The sequence below is a fragment of the Grus americana genome, chromosome 15, assembly GCF_028858705.1.
Source record: "Grus americana isolate bGruAme1 chromosome 15, bGruAme1.mat, whole genome shotgun sequence".
Taxonomy (NCBI): domain Eukaryota; kingdom Metazoa; phylum Chordata; class Aves; order Gruiformes; family Gruidae; genus Grus; species Grus americana.
Window position 1 is genome coordinate 14,455,035 of NC_072866.1, and position 9,478 is coordinate 14,464,512.

Sequence of the window (9,478 nt, forward strand, 5' to 3'; positions counted from 1 at the left end):
CAACAGGAACGGTGCACAGGGCTTGACCCAAATCGTTAGACACCTTATGGGGCAGAACTAGACCCAGTTGAATACCCCGAAGGTGCCATTCTGCGTCAGCCTCATAATCCTGTGACGGGACTCGGCTTTTGTATTCCTCAGTCACAATCTTGAACGTTAGATTTTCTGTTATTTAAGCCATATTTTCTTTCAGTTTGGACGACGGCGACTTTCCGCTGGCACCGTGTTCATTAAACTGCCTCTAAGCCCGTAGCAGCGTTCAGAAGTGTTGCTCGTTAAATCTTGGAAAGCAGACAACCTTTCCTCTTGTATGTCGGAGAGGATGAAAGCACTTGCAAAAGTCTTCCTTATAGAAATAAAAATAGCCCCAGAAGCACAGCATTTTTTTTTCTTCCCAATCCACATAGGTTGCTTTGCTAATGATTGCAACTAATATTGTCTTATGTTATTTCTGGATATATTTACAATAACCCCATAATAATTTAACAGAGATTCTTCTCTTTGTATAATTAACTAGCATTCTTGCTCTAGTGTGTTATTGGTACCCATCGCTGTGGTTTCAGCACTCATTTCAGAAATAAAATGAGATACAGATGCTGAATTTTGCACCATTCACAATGCTGAATTTTGGTTTTGTCCGCTTTTGTCTTTTAACTCTACACTTGTTATAAAATTAAAGACATCCCCACTCTCAAATTATGGAGTTGCACTTATTTTAGGGATAATGGAACTGCAAATGTAGTTATTAACTTGTTTGCTTGAGAGAGAGAGAGAGGAAAATAGTAAGAGAGTTATTGTTGGTACTGCAAAAGAAATATGGAAAAAGTGCTGGCTTCAGATTACACGCAATATGTGACTGAAAAAATGGAGCCAAGTGGGAACCTGCAGTGCCAAACTGTTTGCAATTAATCCTGGCTCACCAAAGCTTGAGAAGCAGATTTTCAGCTGATCCGTATTACATAGCACCCTGGAATAGGCAGGCAGCGGCCCCACTGCTCTGGCACAGCAGTTGTCTGTAAGAGAAGAGTTCATCCGTGCGGGAGACGGAGCTTCCTCGGAGGTTACGGACCCTGCTCCCGCAGAAGAAAGGGGCTGCGCGAAACCCCGCGGCTTTCTGCTTTGATCCCGACTTCTTAGGCTTGGCCTTCTCCAGTGGAATGGGAGTAACAGGATCAGTTAAAAGAGGGGTGGGGGGAAATCCCCAGACAAAATACATACTTTGCTACGTGCATACGGCTTTGGCTGAGTCAAACCGGCTGTGACAGAGGTCAGTGGCGCAGGGCCGTACTGGGAAGAGCCCGGATGCTCTGACGGTGGCACCAGTGTTGCTGCTCCAGCCTCACGGCTGAGCAGGCTGGGTAGGGCTAGGCAAGAACAGAAAAATAACAGTTTTCAGTTAAAAAGTTGTAAGGCTACTTTTTAGGAAATAGTTGTGTTTATGGACATTTTCAGCATTTTTGTCTTGGTATTTTTTCCCTTGTGAAAGAAAACCTCTTTTTCCTTACTATTCATTTGACTTTTGGTCTTTGGAGTGCTATTTTTCATAACCACTTTGTTTAATTTTTCAAAAAACGGTTATGCTTTCCCAGATGGTGCAGGGATTGCGATTTCAGGAGGACACAAATCTCACTTTTACTGTTAATTAAAAATAATTTTGAATAATGTTAGGACATTCCTGCTGCTGAATTTCCAATGGAAGACTTTGTTCCTCTTCCTTGCCTGGGTGGGACCATTCTCCAGGTCTCTTCCCAACGTCGCTGTCCTTGTTTGGGTTTAGTCTTATGTCTTTGCCTCTGTTTTATCCGTTGCTGAAGGGAAAGCTTATAAATTCTCTGTTGAAGTAGTTGCCTTTGACCAGGTCAGATTTTCACCATCACAGCCTTTTAACAAACCTGGGCATGCAGAACTTCAACAGCCTTTAATGCTACTTTAAGGCTAGGAACGAGCAGCTTCTTTCATTCACAAGCACCGAGCGTATTACGGCAGTCAGGCACAGACCGATGGTCTCATGAGCAACACTTACTTCCACTATTGTTCGTGTTCACGCCAAAGATTAATCTCTTTGCCCACAGCAGCCTATTTATCTGATTTATTTCTGTGTATGAAAGGGACCCTACCCAGGGCTCTAGCTCTGTGCAGTGGTTGCAAGGACATCCAATTATCAGCTCGTCATTTTAGTTTGATTAAATGATAGTTATGATGAACAGCCCCACTTGTACTGTGTCCTCTGATCTTTTGTCTTGCTATTAACGCACACTTAGCACCGGCTGTGCAGTAGACCAGCCCTTGCCTGAGTGCAAAGCCAGCGGAACTCAACAAGAGCCTTTTTAGTGACTTCAGGGGACCTTGGATGCAGCCTCTGATGTGAAGCTGGTAGTCGTAATAATTTGCTTTTTCAATCACAGGAAACTCCATGCTTCTAGATACAGCCAGCTCAAACAAATACATATTCAAGCGAGAGCACACCATAGGTGGGAAGATAAATATAATTGCACCCAATTTTGCACTTGCACTTGTCCTCTAGAAGCTAAAACAAGATTTTTAATATTCTTATTATGAATACGTGCATCTGCTCTGCCATTTGTACATAACGAGCATATTCCTGATACTTAAAGAATTAGCTTCCTCTCTCTCTAAGAGATAGGCAAAATGAGGCATGCTGTTATTCGTGTATTTATTTATTCATTCATTATTTTTTGCCTGAAGCATACTGGGCAATCCATCTTGTTCCCAGGAAAACCCCAGGGGATACGGAGAAGGCTCAGCATTCAGCTCTGAACTCAATTATCACAAATCTCATCCTATAAATTAGAACACGTTGCAGAGAAACAAGAAAATGCAGCTCCCTGCAGTACGTTCCCTGAAAGAGAGGGAAGGAAAAAATGCTTTCGGACAGTTGCCTTGAGAAACGTGAGGGAGGGAGATTATCCAGCCTCCCCCAGATCCATGCTGCAGGAAGACAAGGGGCCGCTAGCTGTACTTCCAAATACGTTTTGCCACATCACGGTTTCATATCCTGAGCAAAGTCCAAAGCAGCAGAGATAAACATGGACAGCGTACATCAGCCTCGACTCAAGTGTCCGGAACTCGGACGTGGCCCTTCCCTGAAAGGAAAGCAACTTTTTTTGCTTGAGCGAACCAAATCATGAGCTTTTATTTCCCCCTTCAATGACTCGGAGGATAGTTCTAAAAATACATTCTTTCCCAAATTCAGATGGTAGAAAGCCATCAGGAGAGCACCTACAGAGCGTATCCCTGCAGCGTGACTTGGGTCCGTTCTAAGTGACACATACCACTTCCACAGTCTGCCAAAACCTGCTCCACAGCTCCACGGTGTGCGACGCCACCTCTGAACGCTGCGACGAGGCCAGTTTTCCAGGACGAAATCACCAGCTCATGGGTTTTGAAAGGTTTGGTACCGCCAAGCTCCCCGCTTGCTAACAGATTGGTATAGCTGATATTTTCCTTCAAGTGATGTTCGTAAGCAGATGTGATTCGTAACCAGGGTGATTGCTGTAGTCCTCTTAATGACTTCATTTGCAGCAAAAGCTAGACACCCACTTGTGCCTGGCAATAGGGGAATGGGGCGTGCAGACTGTGCCGATGCAGCACAGAGCTGTGGAAGTAGGAGCTGCTTTTTGAAACTGGCTGATATTGGTGCATTGCTGACCTTTTAATGCCTTTGCTTTATTTAAATAGTGGTCCTAATTAAACATGTTTCCTTGTTTTATATAACTTTTTAAACTTATTTGGCTTCTGACTTAATCCGGACACCTGCAATGGTCTGCGTTGCAGTGAGAGACCACCGTTCCTGCTATCCCCGCAGCTTTGCACTGAAGGCTGAAAACCCAACGACGGTCCTCAGATGCCCGAACAGCACGGATAACCCACACCTCCGTGTTGCGCTGCTTTAGATGAATGGCCCCAACAGGGTGGGAAGGCTGATGAATGAACAAGCAGCTTGTAGCCTGGCTGAAGTGGTGCCTAACCAGTCGGCTCACCGCGGTTCCTGGCAGCACAGGGGAACGCGTCAGGAACGGGCTCTCGGGACGCTGCGGGATGCTGTGGGACAGGCAACGTGCCCGCCAGTCGCCAGCACTCCCCATCTGAATCATCCAGGCTGGGGTGCAAAGCGTGGAGACCTGGTAAATAAATGTCTGAACCTGTTAAAATGCTAATCAAGCACGACAGGCTTGAGGTAGGATGCTCTAATGAGAGTGAGGATGTGTGAGATGCTCTCATAAATATGCAGCAGTCTGCCAGCTGGTTTGTGTCCTCCTTGCAGACTACACAGGACTGTAGAGTCTGTATATTTTTCTTCTGATTTCTCAGCCTCCCTCCTTGGTAGGTAACATTTATTTTGACCTGTTGCAAAACTGAGCCCCATGTAAATAGCTAAGGGGTTACTCTTTAACCAGGAACCACGTATGCCACCACCACGTCAAATAAAACACTGGTACAACCATTAAGCTCTTTTAATTTTTAACATTCTTATTTCCAGGGTGTTTCTCAGAAGCTCAGGCAAGCAGCTCTGCACCACTGGTGAAAAAATCCCTTCTGGGACCACACATCCTGAACACTACAAAAACTATTTTTCCACTGGAGCTATCATTCAAACATGAGTCATGACACAGGTTTTCTGACCTTATCTTGGCTTCTTCAGAGAGAAGAGCTTCCTTCCACGTCTTGCATCAAGCCTGAAGGTAGCCCGCAGGCTCCTCTTGCTTACCCTGCTCTTAACAGCTCTTAAGAGCCGTTAGGACAACGAGGAATCGGGGGGCTCAGACAGCTGAACTTCTAGGTGCTTCTTTTACTTCATCAGTTGCTACCACACGGAGGGAAAAAGCTACCGTAACAGCTACCATGGCAGAACCACCCCTCCGAACACTTTGGTGTCAGAGCAGTGCTGAAGGACAAAACACCAGTTTCAGGGCAGCTTTCAGGATAACCACTGGAGCCAGGGAGGATCTGTAGGTACCGAATCAGTAAGAATTGTTTTTTCTTACACCAGACAAGTAGGTTGCTTGTTCCAACACTTCAGTCCCTCCTGATAAAGAAAAGAAGGGGTTTGCTATACTGAATTTAAGGAGCAAAGTTCAGCAAGGCTTTTCTACACATGCAGAGGCAGGGTCTTCATCTGTGCAGGTACAGATAGCGCAGAAGATGTCCTCAGGTACCGCCCTCAGATGGACAATGGGGGTAAAGCACTTGCTCAGGCTCTTAGGAGTGGGCTCTGGAGGAACGGGCGATGTCACAGGAATTATGGCACAAGCACCTGTGAAAGTCTACTGGACGTGCCGCAAAGTGAGGGCTCTGTAGGCATGACCAACGTAAGGAAACTTGCTGCAAACAGTTGAGTCTAAAGGCCACTGCCAGCATTTAAACGAAGCTCCAATTACAATGCAGAGAGTTGGCTATAGATGCCTCAATTTATAAATAATGAATTTTGGAGCTTACTCAGGCTAAAAAAGTATCTATTAAAAATGGAAATCCAGTGCAAATCAGTGAATCAAACAGCTAGGAATATAGAGAAAAGATAAAGAACAATAATAAATTATTTATGCTTATAGCTAAAAAAGCCATAAGAAAGTTGGAGAGACTATTCATCTGTAAATGGGGCAATGAAAGAAGATAATGGGCCTAAATTCTGCTTCTGTAAAACTCTCACTGATTAGGAAGGACTTGCTTAAAAATCAGCAGAATAAGTTCTGATTTGGCCTGGAGAACAACGTGAACTTCACTGAATGGACGCAGCAGAAAAGCCTTTTATAGTCACTATTTATAACATGCTGCCTGTGGCAAAGATTCCTAGTGCTACTCGAAGAGGTTGCACAAATTGTAGCGGTGAAGGACTGAGGAGGATATGCTAGAAGGAAAGCTGCTTGCAATTTTGGGTAGCCTGATTTGCCTGGTTTACAAATCAGAAGAGGATTTGTCCTCCGTTTCCAAAGCTGAGCCTGAGATCAGCGCAGTAAGTGCTGCTCCTGGCTTACGTATCGGTGTCTGCAAGAAAGGATTTGACCATCAACTTGCCTTTGTCATTTGGGGTTTGTTCCCCCCCCCCATCCTTGGGCTTCCTCAGCTGCATTGCTTACATTTTGCTGACAGCTTTAACTTTCCTTTGTCATTTAGCTGTGCATGAGGATTCAGAAGACGCACGCGGATTGTAGTCCTCGCTTGATTTATGGCATCCAGGTGCTCCAGAGAGCAGCGCGGGTGTACGGAGATCACTATATTTCAGCAGACTCCAGCGGCCACCTCTGGAGTGACGCATGGCTGGCGTTAGCACCGCACCAGCAGTTGGAGGGATGAGATTTTAAATTGTCTGGTTTTGGGGTAGGATCTGTCTTAAGTCGCCCTGGGATGTATTTTGAAGATATGTCAGGGTCAACTAAAGCACGTAGGTGGTTTCGTACCTATGTCTATCAATCAGTGAGCACCTTTCTAGAGGAAGTGGCAGAGGAATTTATGCAGGGATCCTAATGCCATTCATTACCGTGGCCAAGGCACAACCTGACCCAGATTCCCACGTTCACAGAAGTGGAGAGCACTCTGATCTGACACCTCCAATTTTGAGATACTCTGCTTTAGCTCAAGCTGCCAATTCTGTCTGCAAGCTGCTGGGTTTGGGCCCGTCCCCGAGCAAGATTGCAGGCGTAACACCTGACAGGGGATGGGCTGGTCGTGTATGAAGGTCGTTTGAGAGGCAGGAGCTGATCCCCGCACGCAAGCCTTCATCTAGTGGATTGGACCCGACTGCGGGCATTGCCCCCATCCTGCTCAAAACCCCCTTACCTCTTCATGTTAACTGCATCAAATAGCATAAATGGAAAACCTTGGAAAGCGTTTAATGCCTCTAAAAGGAAGGAGCAGCAGATAGCATGTATTCCAACAGCTCTTGAAGACAATCGCTAGGCTAAAACTTTTGCTCTGACCTTGCAGTAGAGGAAGAGGTATTGGTGCTGCCAGATCAATAGTCTCCTTTTTGCTTATGCTTCATTTTTACCCATGACCAGAGCTGGTCTGACCTCAGTTCTCGGGTCTTTTGACCCACCAAATTGAATTGCTTTTAATTTTTTTCTAGACAGCCCTCAAAAGCATTGGATTGGTACTTTACTGATGCAAATGTAGAAGCAAGCGAATAATTCAGTTTGATCTGGTCACAGACTGAGTTATGGCTGGAGGCTACCTATGAATCACTTTTAGCATAAAAAAAATATTCGCAAGAAATCCAGCAGCTTCTAACTAGTAATAACTTGAAATTCCACGTGAAAACTTGACATTTCCTTCATACACTCAATTCGCAGTTTAAAAAGAATCTTCCTTGTGCATGTTCATTTCTGCATACTGAGCCCCAAATATTTTAGCAAACAACCACTGGCAACAAAGTCCATAGAAACAACCGATATCTGGAACAATTTCTGGAAAAATTAATTTTGCGGTCATACATTCAGTACTAAAAGAAAGTTTACTGCATCGGGATGCAAATTATCATGGCTCTATTACAGGTCCACCTCCAAGCTGGAAACTCAGCGCTCTTAGGCTGGGCCCACAAAAGCCTGGTCGCAGGGCCAGCCTTCAGGTGGAGTTTGGATGTGTTAAGGGGACGATGCCATTGCTGCAATGGAAGAGAGCGGGACGTCCTCCTCAGCCCTATAGGTACCACGTACAGACCCACTAGCGGGAACCGAACACCCTTTGGACGCTCCTCCCTTTAACGCCCACATAAAACAAGTTCATTTTCAATTCAGTGCCCAAAGGCAACAGCCAGGCTGAAATCGCAGGTTCCCTCCTGCTCCACGATGCTTCCTGCTGTTGCTTACGTTGCAATCTCCTCCAGGCTTGCAGCTTGGATGTACATCGTGGGCTCTGCCCGCTGCTGCTGATCCTAACGGCGATATCTAATTCCAACAACGAGAGCTTTTTTTTCTTTAATTTGTGCGAATTTCCTTTGATGCCTAAATAACAGAAAAGCAGCAAAACAAAATGAGGCTCTCATCTGAATTACTCAGGAGAATACAGTAAGCTATTCCAGGCTGTCAGATACAGTTGTAATTAGGTGCTTTTAGAAGTACATTATCTATTTTTATCTGTTATTTATTGTGCGTACTACATTTGTTGTGCCGCGCACGTCGTGCCCCTGATAGACTCCTGCAGATTTCTTGGTACGTGGTTGTCTAGGTGCTGTTCCTACACCCATTCTTGAGATTTGGAGACGAACCAATTGGATTCTGACATTTATTTATCTTCTTAGAGTGAATCTTTTCGTCTGGTAGATATGTAGGACTCCTAAAGAGATGTTACGCCGCGTCATGCTAATCCTCCTTAGTTCATGGATTACTGACCTAATGCACGATGACAGCCCTTTCAGAGCCATCGTCTCGCACCGCGGTAATCCGCTGTCACACGCGCGTGCTGAAGTGCACGACCTCTGCGCCCTCCCCACAAGAACCCCCAAGAACAAGCTGGCACTGTGCAAAGGCACCCTCAATCTGTGCCCACTGCCGAGATGAGAGCTCGGCAAGCTCTCGTCACCTGCCGAAGGATGCGTTTCATCCCAGAGAGCAACACCCTTTGCCCAAAGGCTCTCAGAACCCCGTGAGGTTTTTCAGGAGGAGGAATTCAGGCCAGCTGCTAGCTCTGTCTTGGGCCGATGCAGGTGCCCCCCGAAAGCGGGGGCTTGCCCGTCCCCGGGCTGTACAGAGCTGTTCTCAAGGCTGTGTCAGCCCCAGGAGCTGAAAGGCAGAGCCACAAGCTCACTCCCCAGCTCCGGTTTCCTGTCTGTCATGCCCACTCACCCCTGCCCATGTAGAAAATAGCGGAACAAGGCAATAATTCCTTTCCCTCCCCAAACACCTGGAGAATTAATGTGAGTCGAAGCTCCAGCTACCTGGCACCGTGAGTGCAAACGCACCGGGCCTTCCTGGTAGATACCGAGAAGCAACTCCACAGCTTTTTTAATTAGCCAGCCCTTCCACTTCATGCGATATCCTCCAGATCAGTCCCGTGTCCTCAGCTCCCCCGGCCACACGAAAGGCCCGAATCCAGCTCTTGCCTGAGCACCCGCGGGGTATTTCGGCTTGCACTGCTCGGGTTCATTCACCCCGATTTCTCGTCGGAGGCACAAAGGAAAGGAAACCTGTCCCAGCTTCCTGGCTAATATCTGCCTTCCTCCAAGGTGTCTGAACGTCTCGTGCCAAGGAAAAGCCTCCCCTTCGGCTTTTCTGTATGTCTAGTTTAGGACTGGAAACAAGAAGGATTTTTATCTGTCTAGAAAGCTGTAGCACCGAGCTTGCAAGGGGAAGCATCAAAGTTCAGGAAAGGAAAGAAACTGGAAATCCTACAGAGCTGGTTACAGCATGGCAAGGATGGGTGACCTTTAGTTAATTATTCTATAGAAACACTACTAATTCTGCTTATAGAAATTCAGAATCAGGTTCATAACACTAAGCTATATCCCTGACAGCACCAGGCAGCC

The 9,478-nt window shown here is 46.2% G+C and overlaps 1 long non-coding RNA gene across 1 annotated transcript; it reads left to right on the forward strand.

The window, feature by feature from the left end:
- Nucleotides 1-3,061: 3,061 nt before the first annotated feature.
- On the forward strand, nucleotides 3,062-8,152 carry LOC129213526 (uncharacterized). Its single transcript, XR_008579462.1, has 3 exons — nucleotides 3,062-3,410; nucleotides 3,796-4,145; nucleotides 4,502-8,152. It is a non-coding gene; the product is annotated as an uncharacterized LOC129213526 (long non-coding RNA).
- Nucleotides 8,153-9,478: the final 1,326 nt, after the last annotated feature.